At 42.2% G+C, this 20,931-nt stretch overlaps 1 protein-coding gene and 18 non-coding genes across 19 annotated transcripts in view; 2 read left to right on the forward strand and 17 right to left on the reverse strand.

Annotated features, from left to right (window-relative positions):
* The window catches only part of LOC142391905 (NLR family CARD domain-containing protein 3-like), a 418,516-nt gene that overhangs the window by 246,319 nt on the left and 151,266 nt on the right, over positions 1–20,931 (forward strand). The gene's annotated exons all lie outside the window — the stretch shown is intronic.
* trnat-agu (transfer RNA threonine (anticodon AGU)) lies at positions 753–826 on the forward strand. The gene has a single exon. It is a non-coding gene; the product is annotated as a tRNA-Thr (tRNA).
* trnaq-cug (transfer RNA glutamine (anticodon CUG)) lies at positions 3,363–3,434 on the reverse strand. The gene has a single exon. It is a non-coding gene; the product is annotated as a tRNA-Gln (tRNA).
* On the reverse strand, positions 4,938–5,009 carry trnaq-uug (transfer RNA glutamine (anticodon UUG)). The gene has a single exon. It is a non-coding gene; the product is annotated as a tRNA-Gln (tRNA).
* On the reverse strand, positions 5,451–5,523 carry trnav-aac (transfer RNA valine (anticodon AAC)). Its single transcript has one exon. It is a non-coding gene; the product is annotated as a tRNA-Val (tRNA).
* On the reverse strand, positions 6,379–6,451 carry trnav-aac (transfer RNA valine (anticodon AAC)). The gene has a single exon. It is a non-coding gene; the product is annotated as a tRNA-Val (tRNA).
* Positions 10,089–10,161, reverse strand: trnav-aac (transfer RNA valine (anticodon AAC)). Its single transcript has one exon. It is a non-coding gene; the product is annotated as a tRNA-Val (tRNA).
* Positions 11,017–11,089, reverse strand: trnav-aac (transfer RNA valine (anticodon AAC)). Its single transcript has one exon. It is a non-coding gene; the product is annotated as a tRNA-Val (tRNA).
* On the reverse strand, positions 11,933–12,005 carry trnav-cac (transfer RNA valine (anticodon CAC)). Its single transcript has one exon. It is a non-coding gene; the product is annotated as a tRNA-Val (tRNA).
* trnav-aac (transfer RNA valine (anticodon AAC)) lies at positions 13,789–13,861 on the reverse strand. The gene has a single exon. It is a non-coding gene; the product is annotated as a tRNA-Val (tRNA).
* trnav-aac (transfer RNA valine (anticodon AAC)) lies at positions 14,704–14,776 on the reverse strand. Its single transcript has one exon. It is a non-coding gene; the product is annotated as a tRNA-Val (tRNA).
* On the reverse strand, positions 15,620–15,692 carry trnav-cac (transfer RNA valine (anticodon CAC)). Its single transcript has one exon. It is a non-coding gene; the product is annotated as a tRNA-Val (tRNA).
* On the reverse strand, positions 16,042–16,113 carry trnaq-uug (transfer RNA glutamine (anticodon UUG)). Its single transcript has one exon. It is a non-coding gene; the product is annotated as a tRNA-Gln (tRNA).
* trnaq-uug (transfer RNA glutamine (anticodon UUG)) lies at positions 16,973–17,044 on the reverse strand. The gene has a single exon. It is a non-coding gene; the product is annotated as a tRNA-Gln (tRNA).
* trnav-aac (transfer RNA valine (anticodon AAC)) lies at positions 17,484–17,556 on the reverse strand. The gene has a single exon. It is a non-coding gene; the product is annotated as a tRNA-Val (tRNA).
* trnav-aac (transfer RNA valine (anticodon AAC)) lies at positions 18,400–18,472 on the reverse strand. The gene has a single exon. It is a non-coding gene; the product is annotated as a tRNA-Val (tRNA).
* On the reverse strand, positions 19,318–19,390 carry trnav-cac (transfer RNA valine (anticodon CAC)). The gene has a single exon. It is a non-coding gene; the product is annotated as a tRNA-Val (tRNA).
* Positions 20,244–20,316, reverse strand: trnav-aac (transfer RNA valine (anticodon AAC)). Its single transcript has one exon. It is a non-coding gene; the product is annotated as a tRNA-Val (tRNA).
* On the reverse strand, positions 20,652–20,723 carry trnaq-uug (transfer RNA glutamine (anticodon UUG)). Its single transcript has one exon. It is a non-coding gene; the product is annotated as a tRNA-Gln (tRNA).

Consider the following 20,931-nt stretch of genomic DNA (forward strand, 5'->3'; position numbering starts at 1 on the left):
GACAAGGAAAAAAAAAAAAAAAAAGAACCCCCTCACCGTTTTTTTTTTTTATTTTACTGCTGTCTCCGGTATTTGCCCAATTTTGAAACGTCCGTTTTCAAAATCATCAACTCACCGGAGTGGTTACTGGTGTGCACTGGTAATCCATATCAAATTTTGTTGCGAAAAGTTGCTCCTGTCGTGTTTTATTTGACATTTTGTACTGGATGTTCGTTGATATTACTCCGCCACCGCTACGAAAATAGTGCGAGCATGAACGAGCTGCCAAATAAAACACGACAGAAGCAACTTTTCGCAACGAAATTTGATTTGGATTACCAGTGCACACCAGTAACCACTCCGGTGAGTTGATTATTTTGAAAACCGGACGTTTATTGTGCTTTTACGGACCTCTTAGGACATGCACCATGCTTGCCATTCTGAAGCAGGTTGAGATTAATCAAAATTAGGCAAATAGCGGAGACAGCAGTAAAATTAAAAAAAACGGTGAGGGGGGTTCTAGAACATTGCAGACGACTCATAAATGAGGCTTAATGTTGAAAATACCGCAGTTCTCCTTTAACTATTCTTGAGGTACAAAAGATTGAACTGGGACTTAATCCAATGTTTTCACGTATAGAGATTATTTGAATAACATCAAGTCCTGATTTATGCAGAGATCACATGAATATTGGAAATAAATCACAAAAAACACTTCCTGAGGTGGATCCAGTTCCTGCTCTTTATTCTTTCATCAGTTTTATGAACCATGTGGCGCTGTGGCTTAGTTGGTCAAAGTGCCTGTCTAGTAAACAGGAGATCCTGGGTTCATATCCCAGCAGTGCCTGTGGTCCTTCAGAGCAAGCTATTACTTATCAAGTAACTGTCTTCACGTGATAAACTTTCGAAGCTATAATTAGGTCTACATTATAATGCAGTTGTGTGTATCTGCATATTATGACCGCTTAATCCAGAGAAAAGCAGACGGTGTTGCGCTTAACGGGCTGCTGTGCGCGCTCCCGCAGCCGCAAATCAGATTCTGACAGAAAATCACTTTTTGCCACAACACCGGCACGAGGAAACTAGAGCACGGGGAATGGGGAGGCGAACATTGGGAAACAAAGGCAAGATAAGTAAACAGAAAAACTTGCACTGGAGTCGGCTTAACTACCACGAGGAGATTTAGTGGAAGGAGAAGTTTGTCTCTCCTGTGTGAAAGAGCTGGATACATGCCTTTGAGCTTGTATTGAACAATTGTTTCACATTATTTTGGATCCATTGTCGTGATCAAGAGTTGTCTTAATAAAGTTTAAATAAAGACTTAATATATAAAATCTCAACTATTAGCACACAAATGATGACATCACCTCATTTGCATAATTAACGCTGGCATAACTCCAGGTCCTAAAAAGTAAGCACAGGCTACAGAATATATGGGGATGGGCGTCTTAATGACAAATTATATTTTCACAAGAAACAGAACATATCATTTGGAAAGGAGGGCGCTCCAAAATTTTGTTAAAGGGGATAGAGAATCAAAATCGTCTTTTTCACGTTTTTGGTGTTAGTTCTGAGTCTCCCCGCTGTGGGGAGTACACACGAAGTGCCAGCAAGTGTCAGAACCTCTGTTTCAAGTACTCCCCTTTTTTGAATTGCCCCCAGAAAAAGTGCCAATCCGTGTTTGTGAAAAAGTGATGTCACTTTTTCAGCAATCGCCCCCCCCACACCCAAATCCACAGCCACCCCGTTTCAGACACGCCCCTTCGGCGAGAAACAGGAACAGGTGTGCCTTCCAAGGCTGTGAAAGCGGACTACAATCGTTACATATTCTTCCTCCGGAAAGCAATGTTCGCGATCAATGGCTTTTATTTATTTTTAACAGCATCCCCAGTACATACAACCGCCGACTTTTCCTTTGCTCTGCGCATTTCACGGACTACAGTTTCACAAACTTTGCACGATTCCGAGCAGGCTTCAGTCGGAATTTTGCTCAGTAGATGGTCAGTTCCGACAGGGACAGACAGACTGCAGCGAGCTGTGCGCTCCGCTGAGAAGCTGATCGGCTGCACGTCTCCCATCTATCCATGACCTGCACGTCTCCAGGACTATGGGGCGAGCAGGTCGGATCACAGCTGACCCTTCTCTATTTCCTCCACTCCCCTCGGGCAGGAGGCTTCGGTCCATTCGGACCAGAACCTCCCGTCATAAAAACAGTTTTTTCCCCCTTGCAGTTGGACTTATGAACACTTCATAATCACCTCATAACCTGCCCAGTCACTTTACCATCATTAAAATTGCACTAATGAAGCTGCACTGTTGTTGCTCTGTATATTGGATACTGTGTATTGTTGTACACACCTTGTATATTTTATATTCATATATTTTTATTCTTTATTTTTTATTATTATATCCTATGTTACATGTTTGCACCTTACGCCGCAGCAAATTCCTAGTTAGTGAACACTGTTCACTAACAATGGCAATAAAACGAATTCTGATTCTGATTCTGAACTAAATCAACCCCAGTGTTATAAATTGGCTTTATTCTTAGACTTTATGTATTCATATTATGTAGTTCTCTAGATAAACTATTTTCCTAGTTTGTACGGTACACTCTGCTCATACAACGCAAATGTATGTCCAACACTTAAAGATGACGTAGCGGGATAAAATAACTGGGTCAGATAAAGCGTCTCTTAGGACAGATAGGTCTGGTGCAGTAGATGCACGCCTGAAACAACACACTCACATCGCTTACCACATCCAAAGAACATGACGAAGACGGTGGATGGCCTGCTCACAGCATGAGTAAATATTCAATGATGTAGGTACAACCTCTGAGATAAGGGTGAACATAAATATGAAATGTTTCCGGATCTCGGGACTTGGTCGGACGGATTTCATGCGAGAACTCTGTCTCTCCAAGTCCAGCGCTGATACTTGACCTGTGACCTCCAATAAATACTTTGTTTAACTTAAGACTGCTCCAACTGGTTCTTGGGCTTCCACTATAAAGAATCGGGCTAACACCACTACACTACGGAAACTGAAGCCATGCCTATTCACGAGTGTTCCGGAAGCCAAAGAATGAGGTAAGTTTTCCCAAATTTTGTTGCTTGCGGAAAGAGTTTGTGGAGTCGCAACAAATTGAGTCAGAAGTGGGATTGTAACACACTCCTCTGGGAGAGCATGGATAAATAGAAGAATCGTAAATGAATATGCAAGAAGAAACCAAAAAAGATTCAACTAGCAACACAGAGGTGTGACGTCACATACCACAGATCCTCTCAGCTGGAATTGTGCACTCTGGTGTCATTTCACAAGTGACTAGCCTACTCAACTCATCTTCTTTCCAGAACACAACCATGACAGCACACACCTGGAGGTTCCACCGAGATTTGAACTCGGATCACTGGATTCAGAGTCCAGAGTGCTGACCTTTACACCATGGAACCCCTTCCACAGTCAATTTACCCTCTCAGTCATGCAAATGCTTGACAATGAAAGGGTTTTAGCGACGTGATTTTTTTTTGTCAATTTTTCAGTGATACTCTTACAGCTTGTATTCTCAGAATTGGCACGACAGTCAAGCAACACATTCTGTATCTTCTTCAATGGTCAAAGGTTAGAATCCGCCTGTCAAGCGGAGGAACAGGGTTCGATTCCTTGACCGAAGGCTGCCATTTTCGCTCAGCAGCTCGGGATTCGCCAAAGTCCGTTTCACACCATAGCATCAGAAAATCTTTTGAAAACCTGCAAAAATTGACTTTACATGTCAACAATAGCAGATGAGGCTCCCCTCCATAATTATGAATATGTTGATGTTGCTATCATTAATGTGCAGTCATACATCTTCACACAAGGATGAAATAAATAAAGGAGGAACAAGTAATGTTTCCGCCCAGTTTCTAACTGAGGACCTTTCGCGTGTGAGGCGAATGTGATAACCACTACACTAAACGGGCTGTAAGACAGCTGCAGTACATCCAGAACGCTGCTGCTCGAGTCCTGACTAGAACCAGGAAATACGACCATGTTAGTCCAGCGCTCAGGTCTCTGCACTGGCTTCCTGTCGCTCAGAGAATAGACTTTAAAACAGCTCTGCTTGTGTACAAGTCTCTTCACGGTCAAGCGCCAAAGTACATCTCTGACATGTTAGAGCCATATGAACCAACTCGGGCTCTGAGAACCTCAGGGAGGGGTCTCCTGCTGGTGCCCAGAGTCAGGACTAAACAAGGTGAGGCTGCGTTTCAGTTTTATGCCCCTAAAATCTGGAACAGTCTTCCAGAAGATGTGAGACAGGCCTCAACTCTGACAATGTTTAAATCCAGGCTGAAAACAGTTCTATTTAGCTGTGCATATGACACCTGAAAGTATTTTATCTGCACTCTTCACTTTTAAATTAATTCATTAATGATTATTTTAATGGGTTTTAAATTTCTTTCTTTTTTAATTTCTTTCTTTTATTTTTTTATTCCTTTTTAATGGTTTTATTGCCTTCTTGTGATTTTATGTAGCTGTAAAGCACTTTGAATTGCCCCGTGTATGAATTGTGCTCTATAAATAAAATTGCCTTGCCTTGCCTTGCCTTGCCTTGCCTTACACTACGGAAACTGAAGCCATGCCTATTCACTAGTGTTCTGGAAGCCAAAGAATGAGGTAAGTTTTCCCAAATTTTGTTGCTTGCGGAAAGAGTTTGTGGAGTCGCAACAAATTGAGTCAGAAGTGGGATTGTAACACACTCCTCTGGGAGAGCATGGATAAATAGAAGTATCGTAAATGAACATGCAAGAGGAAACCAAAAAAGATTCAACTAGCAACACAGAGGTGTGACGTCACATACCACAGATCCTCTCAGCTGGAATTGATCAATCGTGCAATTTGGTGTCATTTCACAACTGACTAGCCTACTCAACTTATCTTCTTTCCAGAACACAACCATGACAGCAAACACCTGAAGGTTCCACCGAGATTTGAACTCGGATCACTGGATTCAAAGTCCAGAGTGCTGACCTTTACACCATGGAACCCCTTCCACAGTCAATTTACGCTCTCAGTCATGCAAATGCTTGACAATGAAAGGGTTTTAGCGACGTGATTTTTTTTTGTCAATTTTTCAGTGATACTCTTACAGCTTGTATTCTCAGAATTGGCACGACAGTCAAGCAACACATTCTGTATCTTCTTCAATGGTCAAAGGTTAGAATCCGCCTGTCAAGCGGAGGAACAGGGTTCGTTTCCTTGACCGAAGGCTGCCATTTTCGCTCAGCAGCTAGGGATTCGACAAAGTCCGTTTCACGCCATAGCATCAGAAAATCTTTTAAAAACCTGCAAAAATTTACTTTACATGTCAAGAATTCAGATGAAGCTCCCCTCCTATCCATAATTATGAATATGTTGATGTTGCTATCATTAACGTGCAGTCATACATCTTCACACAAGGATGAAATAAATAAAGTAGGAACAAGTAATGTTTCCGCCCAGTTTCGAACTGAGGACCTTTCGCGTGTTAGGTGAACGTGATAACCACTACACTACGGAAACTGGCTCCATACTGGTTCACGAGTGTTCCGGAAGCCAAAGAATGAGGTAAGTTTTCCCAAATTTTGTTACCAGCGGAAAGAGTTTGTGGAGTCGCAACAAATTGAGTCAGAAGTGGGATTGTAACACTCTCCTGTGGGAGACCATGGATAAATAGAAGCATCGTAAATGAATATGCAAGAAGAAACCAAAAAAGATTCAACTATAAACACAGAGGTGTGATGTTACATACCACAGATCCTCTCAGCTGGAAATGATCAATCCTGCAATCTGGTGTCATTTCACAATTGACAAGCCTACTAAACTCATCTTCTTTCCAGAACACAACCATGACAGCACACACCTGAAGGTTCCACTGAGATTTGAACTCTGATCACTGGATTCAGAGTCCAGAGTGCTGACCTTTACACCATGGAACCCCTTCCACAGTCAATTTACTCTCTCAGTCATGCAAATGCTTGACCATGAAATGGTTTTAGCGACGTGTTTTTTTGTTAATTTTTCAGTGATACTCTTACAACTTGTATTCTCAGAATTGGCACGACAGTCAAGCAACACATTCTGTATCTTCTTCAATGGTCAAAGGTTAGAATCCGCCTGTCAAGCGGAGGAACAGGGTTCGATTCCTTGACCGAAGGCTGCCATTTTAGCTCAGCAGCGAGGGATTCGCCAAAGTCCGTTTCAAACCATAGCATCAGAAAATCTTTTGAAAACTTGCAAAAATTGACTTTACATGTCAAGAATAGCAGATGAGGCTCCCCTCCTATCCATAATTATGAATATGTTGATGTTGCTATCATTCACGTGCAGTCATACATCTTCACACAAGGATGAAATAAATAAAGTAGGAACAAGTAATGTTTCCGCCCAGTTTCGAACTGAGGACCTTTCGCGTGTTAGGCAAACGTGATAACCACTACACTACGGAAACTGGCTCCATACTGGTTCACGAGTGTTCCGGAAGCCAAAGAATGAGGTAAGTTTTCCCTAATTTTGTTACCAGCGGAAAGAGTTTGTGGAGTCGCAACAAATTGAGTCAGAAGTGGGATTGTAACACTCTCCTGTGGGAGAGCATGGATAAATAGAAGAATCGTAAATGAATATGCAAGAAGAAACATAAAAAGATTCAACTATCAACACAGAGGTGTGACGTTACATACCACAGATCCTCTCAGCTGGAATTGATCAATCCTGCAATCTGGTGTCATTTCACAACTGACAAGCCTACTAAACTCATCTTCTTTCCAGAACACAACCATGACAGCACACACCTGAAGGTTCCACCGAGATTTGAACTCTGATCACTGGATTCAGAGTCCAGAGTGCTGACCTTTACACCATGGAACCCCTTCCACAGTCAATTTACTCTCTCAGTCATGCAAATGCTTGACTATGAAATGGTTTTAGCAACGTGTTTTTTTGTCAATTTTTCAGTGATACTCTTACAACTTGTATTCTCAGAATTGGCACGACAGTCAAGCAACACATTCTGTATCTTCTTCAATGGTCAAAGGTTAGAATCCGCCTGTCAAGCGGAGGAACAGGGTTCGATTCCTTGACCGAAGGCTGCCATTTTCGCTCAGCAGCTAGGGATTCGCCAAAGTCCGTTTCACACCATAGCATCAGAAAATCTTTTGAAAACTTGCAAAAATTGACTTTACATGTCAAGAATAGCAGATGAGGCTCCCCTCCTATCCATAATTATGAATATGTTGATGTTGCTATCATTAACGTGCAGTCATACATCTTCACACAAGGATGAAATAAATAAAGGAGGAGCAAGTAATGTTGCCGCCCAGTTTCGAACTGAGGACCTTTCGCGTGTTAGGCGAATGTGATAACCACTACACTACGGAAACTGGCGCCATACCTGTTCACGAGTGTTCCGGAAGCCAAAGAATGAGGTAAGTTTTCCCAAATTTTGTTGCCAGCGGAAAGAGTTTGTGGAGTCGCAACAAATTGAGTCAGAAGTGGGATTGTAACACTCTCCTGTGGGAGAGCATGGATAAATAGAAGCATCGTAAATGAATATGCAAGAAGAAACCAAAAAAGATTCAACTATCAACACAGAGGAGTGACGTTACATACCACAGATCCTCTCAGCTGGAATTGATCAATCCTGCAATCTGGTGTCATTTCACAACTGACAAGCCTACTAAACTCATCTTCTTTCCAGAACACAACCATGACAGCACACACCTGAAGGTTCCACCGAGATTTGAACTCTGATCACTGGATTCAGAGTCCAGAGTGCTGACCTTTACACCATGGAACCCCTTCCACAGTCAATTTACGCTCTCAGTCATGCAAATGCTTGACTATGAAATGGTTTTAGCAACGTGTTTTTTTGTCAATTTTTCAGTGATACTCTTACAACTTGTATTCTCAGAATTGGCACGACAGTCAAGCAACACATTCTGTATCTTCTTCAATGGTCAAAGGTTAGAATCCGCCTGTCAAGCGGAGGAACAGGGTTCGATTCCTTGACCGAAGGCTGCCATTTTAGCTCAGCAGCGAGGGATTCGCCAAAGTCCGTTTCAAACCATAGCATCAGAAAATCTTTTGAAAACTTGCAAAAATTGACTTTACATGTCAAGAATAGCAGATGAGGCTCCCCTCCTATCCATAATTATGAATATGTTGATGTTGCTATCATTAACGTGCAGTCATACATCTTCACACAAGGATGAAATAAATAAAGTAGGAACAAGTAATGTTTCCGCCCAGTTTCGAACTGAGGACCTTTCGCGTGTTAGGCAAACGTGATAACCAATACACTACGGAAACTGGCTCCATACTGGTTCACGAGTGTTCCGGAAGCCAAAGAATGAGGTAAGTTTTCCCTAATTTTGTTACCAGCGGAAAGAGTTTGTGGAGTCGCAACAAATTGAGTCAGAAGTGGGATTGTAACACTCTCCTGTGGGAGAGCATGGATAAATAGAAGAATCGTAAATGAATATGCAAGAAGAAACATAAAAAGATTCAACTATCAACACAGAGGTGTGACGTTACATACCACAGATCCTCTCAGCTGGAATTGATCAATCCTGCAATCTGGTGTCATTTCACAACTGACAAGCCTACTAAACTCATCTTCTTTCCAGAACACAACCATGACAGCTAACACCTGAAGTTTCCACCGAGATTTGAACTCTGATCACTGGATTCAACGTCCAGAGTGCTGACCTTTACACCATGGAACCCCTTCCACAGTCAATACTCTCTCAGTCATGCAAATGCTTGACCATGAAATGGTTTTAGCGACGTGTTTTTTTGTCAATTTTTCAGTGATATTCTTACAACTTGTATTCTCAGAATTGGCACGACAGTCAAGCAACACATTCTGTATCTTCTTCAATGGTCAAAGGTTAGAATCCGCCTGTCAAGCGGAGGAACAGGGTTCGATTCCTTGACCGAAGGCTGCCATTTTCGCTCAGCAGCGAGGGATTCGCCAAAGTCCGTTTCACACCATAGCATCAGAAAATCTTTTGAAAACTTGCAAAAATTGACTTTACATGTCAAGAATAGCAGATGAGGCTCCCCTCCTATCCATAATTATGAATATGTTGATGTTGCTATCATTCACGTGCAGTCATACATCTTCACACAAGGATGAAATAAATAAAGTAGGAACAAGTAATGTTTCCGCCCAGTTTCGAACTGAGGACCTTTCGCGTGTTAGGCTAACGTGATAACCACTACACTACGGAAACTGGCTCCATACTGGTTCACGAGTGTTCCGGAAGCCAAAGAATGAGGTAAGTTTTCCCAAATTTTGTTACCAGCGGAAAGAGTTTGTGGAGTCGCAACAAATTGAGTCAGAAGTGGGATTGTAACACTCTCCTGTGGGAGAGCATGGATAAATAGAAGCATCGTAAATGAATATGCAAGAAGAAACCAAAAAAGATTCAACTATCAACACAGAGGAGTGACGTTACATACCACAGATCCTCTCAGCTGGAATTGATCAATCCTGCAATCTGGTGTCATTTCACAACTGACAAGCCTACTAAACTCATCTTCTTTCCAGAACACAACCATGACAGCACACACCTGAAGGTTCCACCGAGATTTGAACTCTGATCACTGGATTCAGAGCCCAGAGTGCTGACCTTTACACCATGGAACCCCTTCCACAGTCAGTTTACTCTCTCAGTCATGCAAATGCTTGACCATGAAATGGTTTTAGCGACGTGTTTTTTTGTTAATTTTTCAGTGATACTCTTACAACTTGTATTCTCAGAATTGGCACGACAGTCAAGCAACACATTCTGTATCTTCTTCAATGGTCAAAGGTTAGAATCCGCCTGTCAAGCGGAGGAACAGGGTTCGATTCCTTGACCGAAGGCTGCCATTTTCGCTCAGCAGCGAGGGATTCGCCAAAGTCCGTTTCACACCATAGCATCAGAAAATCTTTTAAAAACTTGCAAAAATTGACTTTACATGTCAAGAATAGCAGATGAGGCTCCCCTCCTATCCATAATTATGAATATGTTGATGTTGCTATCATTCACGTGCAGTCATACATCTTCACACAAGGATGAAATAAATAAAGTAGGAACAAGTAATGTTTCCGCCCAGTTTCGAACTGAGGACCTTTCGCGTGTTAGGTGAACGTGATAACCACTACACTACGGAAACTGGCTCCATACTGGTTCACGAGTGTTCCGGAAGCCAAAGAATGAGGTAAGTTTTCCCAAATTTTGTTGCTAGCGGAAAGAGATTGTGGAGTCGCAACAAATTGAATCAGAAGTGGGATTGTAACACTCTCCTGTGGGAGACCATGGATAAATAGAAGCATCGTAAATTAATATGCAAGAAGAAACTAAAAAAGATTCAACTATCAACACAGAGGAGTGACGTTACATACCACAGATCCTCTCAGCTGGAATTGATCAATCCTGCAATCTGGTGTCATTTCACAACTGACAAGCCTACTAAACTCATCTTCTTTCCAGAACACAACCATGACAGCACACACCTGAAGGTTCCACCGAGATTTGAACTCTGATCACTGGATTCAGAGTCCAGAGTGCTGACCTTTACACCATGGAACCCCTTCCACAGTCAGTTTACTCTCTCAGTCATGCAAATGCTTGACCATGAAATGGTTTTAGCGACGTGTTTTTTTGTTAATTTTTCAGTGATACTCTTACAACTTGTATTCTCAGAATTGGCACGACAGTCAAGCAACACATTCTGTATCTTCTTCAATGGTCAAAGGTTAGAATCCGCCTGTCAAGCGGAGGAACAGGGTTCGATTCCTTGACCGAAGGCTGCCATTTTCGCTCAGCAGCTAGGGATTCGCCAAAGTCCGTTTCACACCATAGCATCAGAAAATCTTTTGAAAACTTGCAAAAATTGACTTTACATGTCAAGAATAGCAGATGAGGCTCCCCTCCTATCCATAATTATGAATATGTTGATGTTGCTATCATTAACGTGCAGTCATACATCTTCACACAAGGATGAAATAAATAAAGGAGGAGCAAGTAATGTTTCCGCCCAGTTTCGAACTGAGGACCTTTCGCGTGTTAGGCGAACGTGATAACCACTACACTACGGAAACTGGCGCCATACCTGTTCACGAGTGTTCCGGAAGCCAAAGAATGAGGTAAGTTTTCCCAAATTTTGTTGCCAGCGGAAAGAGTTTGTGGAGTCGCAACAAATTGAGTCAGAAGTGGGATTGTAACACACTCCTCTGGGAGAGCATGGATAAATAGAAGCATCGTAAATGAATATGCAAGAAGAAACATAAAAAGATTCAACTATCAACACAGAGGTGTGACGTTACATACCACAGATCCTCTCAGCTGGAATTGATCAATTGTGCAATTTCACAACTGACTAGCCTACTCAACTCATCTTCTTTCCAGAACACAACCATGACAGCTAACACCTGAAGTTTCCACCGAGATTTGAACTCGGATCACTGGATTCAACGTCCAGAGTGCTGACCTTTACACCATGGAACCCCTTCCACAGTCAATACTCTCTCAGTCATGCAAATGCTTGACCATGAAATGGTTTTAGCAACGTGTTTTTTTGTCAATTTTTCAGTGATACTCTTACAACTTGTATTCTCAGAATTGGCACGACAGTCAAGCAACACATTCTGTATCTTCTTCAATGGTCAAAGGTTAGAATCCGCCTGTCAAGCGGAGGAACAGGGTTCGATTCCTTGACCGAAGGCTGCCATTTTAGCTCAGCAGCGAGGGATTCGCCAAAGTCCGTTTCAAACCATAGCATCAGAAAATCTTTTGAAAACTTGCAAAAATTGACTTTACATGTCAAGAATAGCAGATGAGGCTCCCCTCCTATCCATAATTATGAATATGTTGATGTTGCTATCATTCACGTGCAGTCATACATCTTCACACAAGGATGAAATAAATAAAGTAGGAACAAGTAATGTTTCCGCCCAGTTTCGAACTGAGGACCTTTCGCGTGTGAGGCGAACGTGATAACCACTACACTACGGAAACTGGCTCCATACTGGTTCACGAGTGTTCCGGAAGCCAAAGAATGAGGTAAGTTTTCCCAAATTTTGTTACCAGCGGAAAGAGTTTGTGGAGTCGCAACAAATTGAGTCAGAAGTGGGATTGTAACACTCTCCTGTGGGAGAGCATGGATAAATAGAAGCATCGTAAATGAATATGCAAGAAGAAACCAAAAAAGATTCAACTATCAACACAGAGGAGTGACGTTACATACCACAGATCCTCTCAGCTGGAATTGATCAATCCTGCAATCTGGTGTCATTTCACAACTGACAAGCCTACTAAACTCATCTTCTTTCCAGAACACAACCATGACAGCACACACCTGAAGGTTCCACCGAGATTTGAACTCTGATCACTGGATTCAGAGCCCAGAGTGCTGACCTTTACACCATGGAACCCCTTCCACAGTCAGTTTACTCTCTCAGTCATGCAAATGCTTGACCATGAAATGGTTTTAGCGACGTGTTTTTTTGTTAATTTTTCAGTGATACTCTTACAACTTGTATTCTCAGAATTGGCACGACAGTCAAGCAACACATTCTGTATCTTCTTCAATGGTCAAAGGTTAGAATCCGCCTGTCAAGCGGAGGAACAGGGTTCGATTCCTTGACCGAAGGCTGCCATTTTCGCTCAGCAGCGAGGGATTCGCCAAAGTCCGTTTCACACCATAGCATCAGAAAATCTTTTAAAAACTTGCAAAAATTGACTTTACATGTCAAGAATAGCAGATGAGGCTCCCCTCCTATCCATAATTATGAATATGTTGATGTTGCTATCATTCACGTGCAGTCATACATCTTCACACAAGGATGAAATAAATAAAGTAGGAACAAGTAATGTTTCCGCCCAGTTTCGAACTGAGGACCTTTCGCGTGTTAGGTGAACGTGATAACCACTACACTACAGAAACTGGCTCCATACTGGTTCACGAGTGTTCCGGAAGCCAAAGAATGAGGTAAGTTTTCCCAAATTTTGTTGCTAGCGGAAAGAGATTGTGGAGTCGCAACAAATTGAATCAGAAGTGGGATTGTAACACTCTCCTGTGGGAGACCATGGATAAATAGAAGCATCGTAAATTAATATGCAAGAAGAAACTAAAAAAGATTCAACTATCAACACAGAGGAGTGACGTTACATACCACAGATCCTCTCAGCTGGAATTGATCAATCCTGCAATCTGGTGTCATTTCACAACTGACAAGCCTACTAAACTCATCTTCTTTCCAGAACACAACCATGACAGCACACACCTGAAGGTTCCACCGAGATTTGAACTCTGATCACTGGATTCAGAGTCCAGAGTGCTGACCTTTACACCATGGAACCCCTTCCACAGTCAGTTTACTCTCTCAGTCATGCAAATGCTTGACCATGAAATGGTTTTAGCGACGTGTTTTTTTGTTAATTTTTCAGTGATACTCTTACAACTTGTATTCTCAGAATTGGCACGACAGTCAAGCAACACATTCTGTATCTTCTTCAATGGTCAAAGGTTAGAATCCGCCTGTCAAGCGGAGGAACAGGGTTCGATTCCTTGACCGAAGGCTGCCATTTTCGCTCAGCAGCTAGGGATTCGCCAAAGTCCGTTTCACACCATAGCATCAGAAAATCTTTTGAAAACTTGCAAAAATTGACTTTACATGTCAAGAATAGCAGATGAGGCTCCCCTCCTATCCATAATTATGAATATGTTGATGTTGCTATCATTAACGTGCAGTCATACATCTTCACACAAGGATGAAATAAATAAAGGAGGAGCAAGTAATGTTTCCGCCCAGTTTCGAACTGAGGACCTTTCGCGTGTTAGGCGAACGTGATAACCACTACACTACGGAAACTGGCGCCATACCTGTTCACGAGTGTTCCGGAAGCCAAAGAATGAGGTAAGTTTTCCCAAATTTTGTTGCCAGCGGAAAGAGTTTGTGGAGTCGCAACAAATTGAGTCAGAAGTGGGATTGTAACACACTCCTCTGGGAGAGCATGGATAAATAGAAGCATCGTAAATGAATATGCAAGAAGAAACATAAAAAGATTCAACTATCAACACAGAGGTGTGACGTTACATACCAAAGATCCTCTCAGCTGGAACTGATCAATCGTGCAATTTCACAACTGACTAGCCTACTCAATTCATCTTCTTTCCAGAACACAATCATGACAGCACACACCTGAAGGTTCCACTGAGATTTGAACTCGGATCACTGGATTCAGAGTCTAGAGTGCTGACCTTTACACCATGGAACCCCTTCCACAGTCAATACTCTCTCAGTCATGCAAATGCTTGACCATGAAATGGTTTTAGCGACGTGTTTTTTTGTCAATTTTTCAGTGATACTCTTACAGCTTGTATTCTCAGAATTGGCACGACAGTCAAGCAACACATTCTGTATCTTCTTCAATGGTCAAAGGTTAGAATCCGCCTGTCAAGCGGTGGAACAGGGTTCGATTCCTTGACCGAAGGTTGCCATTTTAGCTCAGCAGCTGGGATTCGCCAAAGTCCGTTTCACACCATAGCATCAGAAAATCTTTTGAAAACTTGCAAAAATTGACTTTACATGTCAAGAATAGCAGATGAGGCTCCCCTCCTATCCATAATTATGAATATGTTGATGTTGCTATCATTAACGTGCAGTCATACATCTTCAAACAAGGATGAAATAAATAAAGGAGGAGCAAGTAATGTTTCCGCCCAGTTTCGAACTGAGGACCTTTCGCGTGTTAGGCGAACGTGATAACCACTACACTACGGAAACTGGCTCCATACTGGTTCACGAGTGTTCCGGAAGCCAAAGAATGAGGTAAGTTTTCCCAAATTTTGTTGCCAGCGGAAAGAGTTTGTGGAGTCGCAACAAATTGAGTCAGAAGTGGGATTGTAACACTCTCCTGTGGGAGAGCATGGATAAATAGAAGCATCGTTAATGAATATGCAAGAAGAAACCGAAAAAGATTCAACTAGCAACACAGAGGTGTGACGTTACATACCAAAGATCCTCTCAGCTGGAATTGATCAATCGTGCAATTTCACAACTGACTAGCCTACTCACCTCATCTTCTTTCCAGAACACAACCATGACAGCACACACCTGAAGGTTCCACCGAGATTTGAACTCGGATCACTGGATTCAGAGTCTAGAGTGCTGACCTTTACACCATGGAACCCCTTCCACAGTCAACACTCTCTCAGTCATGCAAATGCTTGACTATGAAATGGTTTTAGCAACGTGTTTTTTTGTCAATTTTTCAGTGATACTCTTACAACTTGTATTCTCAGAATTGGCACGACAGTCAAGCAACACATTCTGTATCTTCTTCAATGGTCAAAGGTTAGAATCTGCCTGTCAAGCGGAGGAACAGGGTTCGATTCCTTGACCGAAGGCTGCCATTTTCGCTCAGGAGCGAGGGATTCGCCAAAGTCCGTTTCACACCATAGCATCAGAAAATATTTTGAAAACTTGCAAAAATTGACTTTACATGTCAAGAATAGCAGATGAGGCTCCCCTCCTATCCATAATTATGAATATGTTGATGTTGCTATCATTAACGTGCAGTCATACATCTTCACACAAGGATGAAATAAATAAAGGAGGAGCAAGTAATGTTTCCGCCCAGTTTCGAACTGAGGACCTTTCGTGTGTGAGGCGAACGTGATAACCACTACACTACGGAAACTGAAGCCATACCTGTTCACGAGTGTTCCGGAAGCCAAAGAATGAGGTAAGTTTTCCCAAATTTTGTTGCTAGCGGAAAGAGATTGTGGAGTCGCAACAAATTGATTCAGAAGAGGGATTGTAACACACTCCTGTGGGAGACCATGTATAAATAGAAGCATCGTAAATGAATATGCAAGAAGAAACTAAAAAAGATTCAACTATCAACACAGAGGAGTGACGTTACATACCACAGATCCTCTCAGCTGGAATTGATCAATCGTGCAACCTGCTGTCATTTCACAAGTGACTAGCCTTCTCTACTCAACTCATCTTCTTTCCAGAACACAACCATGACAGCACACACCTGAAGGTTCCACCGAGATTTGAACTCGGATCACTGGATTCAAAGTCCAGAGTGCTGACCTTTACACCATGGAACCCCTTCCACAGTCAATACTCTCTCAGTCATGCAAATGCTTGACCATGAAATGGCTTTAGCGACGTTTTTTTTTGTTAATTTTTCAGTGATACTCTTACAGCTTGTATTCTCAGAATTGGCACGACAGTCAAGCAACACATTCTGTATCTTCTTCAATGGTCAAAGGTTAGAATCCGCCTGTCAAGCGGAGGAACAGGGTTCGATTCCTTGACCGAAGGTTGCCATTTTCGCTCAGCAGCTAGGGATTTGCCAAAGTCCGTTTGAAACCATAGCATCAGAAAATCTTTTGAAAACTTGCAAAAATTGACTTTACATGTCAAGAATAGCAGATGAGGCTCCCCTCCTATCCATAATTATGAACATGTTGATGTTGCTATCATTAACGTGCAGTCATACATCTTCGCACAAGGATGAAATAAATAAAGGAGGAGCAAGTAATGTTTCCGCCCAGTTTCGAACTGAGGACCTTTCGCGTGTTAGGCAAACGTGATAACCACTACACTACGGATACTGGCTCCATACTGCTTCACGAGTGTTCCGGAAGCCAAAGAATGAGGTAAGTTTTCCCAAATTTTGTTGCTAGCGGAAAGAGATTATGGAGTCGCAACAAATTGAGTCAGAAGTGGGATTGTAACACTCTCCTGTGGGAGAGCATGGATAAATAGAAGAATCGTAAATGAATATGCAAGAAGAAACTAAAAAAGATTCAACTATAAACACAGAGGAGTGACGTTACATACCACAGATCCTCTCAGCTGGAATTGATCAATCGTGCAACCTGCTGTCATTTCACAACTGACTAGCCTACTCTACTCAACTCATCTTCTTTCCAGAACACAACCATGACAGCACACACCTGAAGGTTCCACCGAGATTTGAACTCTGATCACTGGATTCAAAGTCCAGAGTGCTGACCTTTACACCATGGAACCCCTTCCACAGTCAGTTTACTCTCTCAGTCATGCAAATGCTTGACCATGAAATGGTTTTAGCGACGTGTTTTTTTGTCAATTTTTCAGTGATACTCTTACAACTTGTATTCTCAGAATTGGCACGACAGTCAAGCAACACATTCTGTATCTTCTTCAATGGTCAAAGGTTAGAATCTGCCTGTCAAGCGGTGGAACAGGGTTCGATTCCTTGACCGAAGGTTGCCATTTTCGCTCAGCAGCTAGGGATTTGCCAAAGTCCGTTTGAAACTATAGCATCAGAAAATCTTTTGAAAACTTGCAAAAATTGACTTTACATGTCAAGAATAGCAGATGAGGCTCCCCTCCTATCCATAATTATGAATATGTTGATGTTGCTATCATTAACGTGCAGTCATACATCTTCGCACAAGGATGAAATAAATAAAGGAGGAGCAAGTAATGTTTCCGCCCAGTTTCGAACTGAGGACCTTTCGCGTGTTAGGCGAACGTGATAACCACTACACTACGGAAACTGGCTCCATACTGGTTCACGAGTGTTCCGGAAGCCAAAGAATGATGTAAGTTTTCCCAAATTTTGTTGCTAGCGGAAAGAGATTATGGAGTCGCAACAAATTGAGTCAGAAGTGGGATTGTAACACACTCCTGTGGGAGAGCATGGATAAATAGAAGAATCGTAAATGAATATGCAAGAAGAAACCAAAAAAGATTCAACTATCAACACAGAGCAGTGACGTCACATACCACAGATCCTCTCAGCTGGAATTGATCAATTGTGCAATTTCACAACTGACTAGCCTACTCAACTCATCTTCTTTCCAGAACTCAACCATGACAGCACACACCTGAAGGTTCCACCGAGATTTGAACTGGGATCACTGGATTCAGAGTCCAGAGTGCTGACCTTTACACCATGGAACCCCTTCCACAGTCAATACTCTCTCAGTCATGCAAATGCTTGACCATGAAATGGTTTTAGCGACGTGTTTTTTTGTTAATTTTTCAGTGATACTCTTACAACTTGTATTCTCAGAATTGGCACGACAGTCAAGCAACACATTCTGTATCTTCTTCAATGGTCAAAGGTTAGAATCCGCCTGTCAAGCGGAGGAACAGGGTTCGATTCCTTGACCGAAGGCTGCCATTTTCGCTCAGCAGCTAGGGATTCGCCAAAGTCCGTTTCAAACAACAGCATCGGAAAATCTTTTTAAAACCTGTAAAAATTGACTTTACATGTCAAGAATAGCAGATGAGGCTCCCCTCCTATCCATAATTATGAATATGTTGATGTTGCTATCATTAACGTGCAGTCATACATCTTCACACAAGGATGAAATAAATAAAGGAGGAGAAAGTAATGCTTCCGCCCAGTTTTGAACTGAGGACCTTTTGCGTGTTAGGCAAACGTGATAACCACTACACTACGGAAACTGGCGCCATACTGGTTCACGAGTGTTCCGGAAGCCAAAAAATGAGGTAAGTTTTCCCAAATTTTGTTGCCAGCGGAAAGAGTTTATTGAGTCGCAACAAATTGAGTCAGAAGTGGGATTGTAACACACTCCTGTGGGAGAGCATGGATAAATAGAAGAATCGTAAATGAATATGCAAGAAGAAACCAAAAAAGATTCAACTATCAACACAGAGGTGTGACGTTACATACCACAGATCCTCTCAGCTGGAATTGATCAATTGTGCAATTTCACAAGTGACTAGCCTACTCAACTCATCTTCTTTCCAGAACTCAACCATGACAGCACACACCTGAAGGTTCCACCGAGATTTGAACTGGGATCACTGGATTCAGAGTCCAGAGTGCTGACCTTTACACCATGGAACCCCTTCCACAGTCAATTTACTCTCTCAGTCATGCAAATGCTTGACCATGAAATGGTTTTAGCGACGTGTTTTTTTGTCAATTTTTCAGTGATACTCTTACAACTTGTATTCTCAGAATTGGCACGACAGTCAAGCAACACATTCTGTATCTTCTTCAATGGTCAAAGGTTAGAATCCGCCTGTCAAGCGGAGGAACAGGGTTCGATTCCTTGACCGAAGGCTGCCATTTTCGCTCAGGAGCGAGGGATTCGCCAAAGTACGTTTCACACCATAGCATCAGAAAATATTTTGAAAACTTGCAAAAATTGACTTTACATGTCAAGAACAGCAGATGAGGCTCCCCTCCTATCCATAATTATGAATATGTTGATTTTGCTATCATTAACGTGCAGTCATACATCTTCACACAAGGATGAAATAAATAAAGGAGGAGCAAGTAATGTTTCCGCCCAGTTTCGAACCGAGGACCTTTCGCGTGTGAGGCGAACGTGATAACCACTACACTACGGAAACTGGCGCCATACCTGTTCACGAGTGTTCCGGAAGCCAAAGAATGAGGTAAGTTTTCCCAAATTTTGTTGCTAGCGGAAAGAGATTGTGGAGTCGCAACAAATTGAGTCAGAAGTGGGATTGTAACACACTCCTGTGGGAGACCATGGATAAATAGAAGCATCGTAAATGAATATGCAAGAAGAAACTAAAAAAGATTCAACTATCAACACAGAGGAGTGACGTTACATACCACAGATCCTCTCAGCTGGAATTGATCAATTGTGCAACCTGCTGTCATTTCACAAGTGACTAGCCTACTCAACTCATCTTCTTTCCAGAACACAACCATGACAGCACACACCTGAAGGTTCCACCGAGATTTGAACTCTGATCACTGGATTCAGAGTCCAGAGTGCTGACCTTTACACCATGGAACCCCTTCCACAGTCAATACTCTCTCAGTCATTCAAATGCTTGACCATGAAATTGTTTTAGCGACGTTTTTTTTTGTTAATTTTTCAGTGATACTCTTACAACTTGTATTCTCAGAATTGGCACGACAGTCAAGCAACACATTCTGTATCTTCTTCAATGGTCAAAGGTTAGAATCCGCCTGTCAAGCGGAGGAACAGGGTTCGATTCCTTGACCGAAGGCTGCCATTTTCGCTCAGCAGCTAGGTATTCGCCAAAGTCCGTTTCACACCATAGCATCAGAAAATCTTTTGAAAACTTGCAAAAATTGACTTTACATGTCAAGAATAGCAGATGAGGCTCCCCTCCATTCCATAATTATGAATATGTTGATGTTGCTATCATTAACGTGCAGTCATACATCTTCACACAAGGATGAAATAAATAAAGTAGGAACAAGTAATGTTTCCGCCCAGTTTCGAACTGAGAACCTTTCGCGTGTTAGGCGAACGTGATAACCACTATACTACGGAAACTGGCGCCACACCTGTTCACGAGTGTTCCGGAAGCCAAAGAATGAGGTAAGTTTTCCCAAATTTTGTTGCCAGCGGAAAGAGTTTGTGGAGTCGCAACAAATTGAGTCAGAAGTGGGATTGTAACACACTCCTGTGGGAGAGCATGGATAAATAGAAGCATCGTAAATGAATATGCAAGAAGAAACATAAAAAGATTCAACTATCAACACAAGAGGTGTGAAGTTACATACCACAGATCCTCTCAGCAGGAATTGATCAATCGTGCAATTTCACAACTGACTAGCCTACTCAACTCATCTTCTTTCCAGAACACAACCATGACAGCAAACACCTGAAGGTTCCACCGAGATTTGAACTCGGATCACTGGATTCAAAGTCCAGAGTGCTGACCTTTACACCATGGAACCCCTTCCACAGTCAATACTCTCTCAGTCATGCAAATGCTTGACCATGAAATGGTTTTAGCGACGTGTTTTTTTGTTAATTTTTCAGTGATATTCTTACAACTTGTATTCTCAGAATTGGCACGACAGTCAAGCAACACATTCTGTATCTTCTTCAATGGTCAAAGGTTAGAATCCGCCTGTCAAGCGGAGGAACAGGGTTCGATTCCTT

Source organism: Odontesthes bonariensis, chromosome 11, assembly GCF_027942865.1.
Source record: "Odontesthes bonariensis isolate fOdoBon6 chromosome 11, fOdoBon6.hap1, whole genome shotgun sequence".
NCBI lineage: Eukaryota > Metazoa > Chordata > Actinopteri > Atheriniformes > Atherinopsidae > Odontesthes > Odontesthes bonariensis.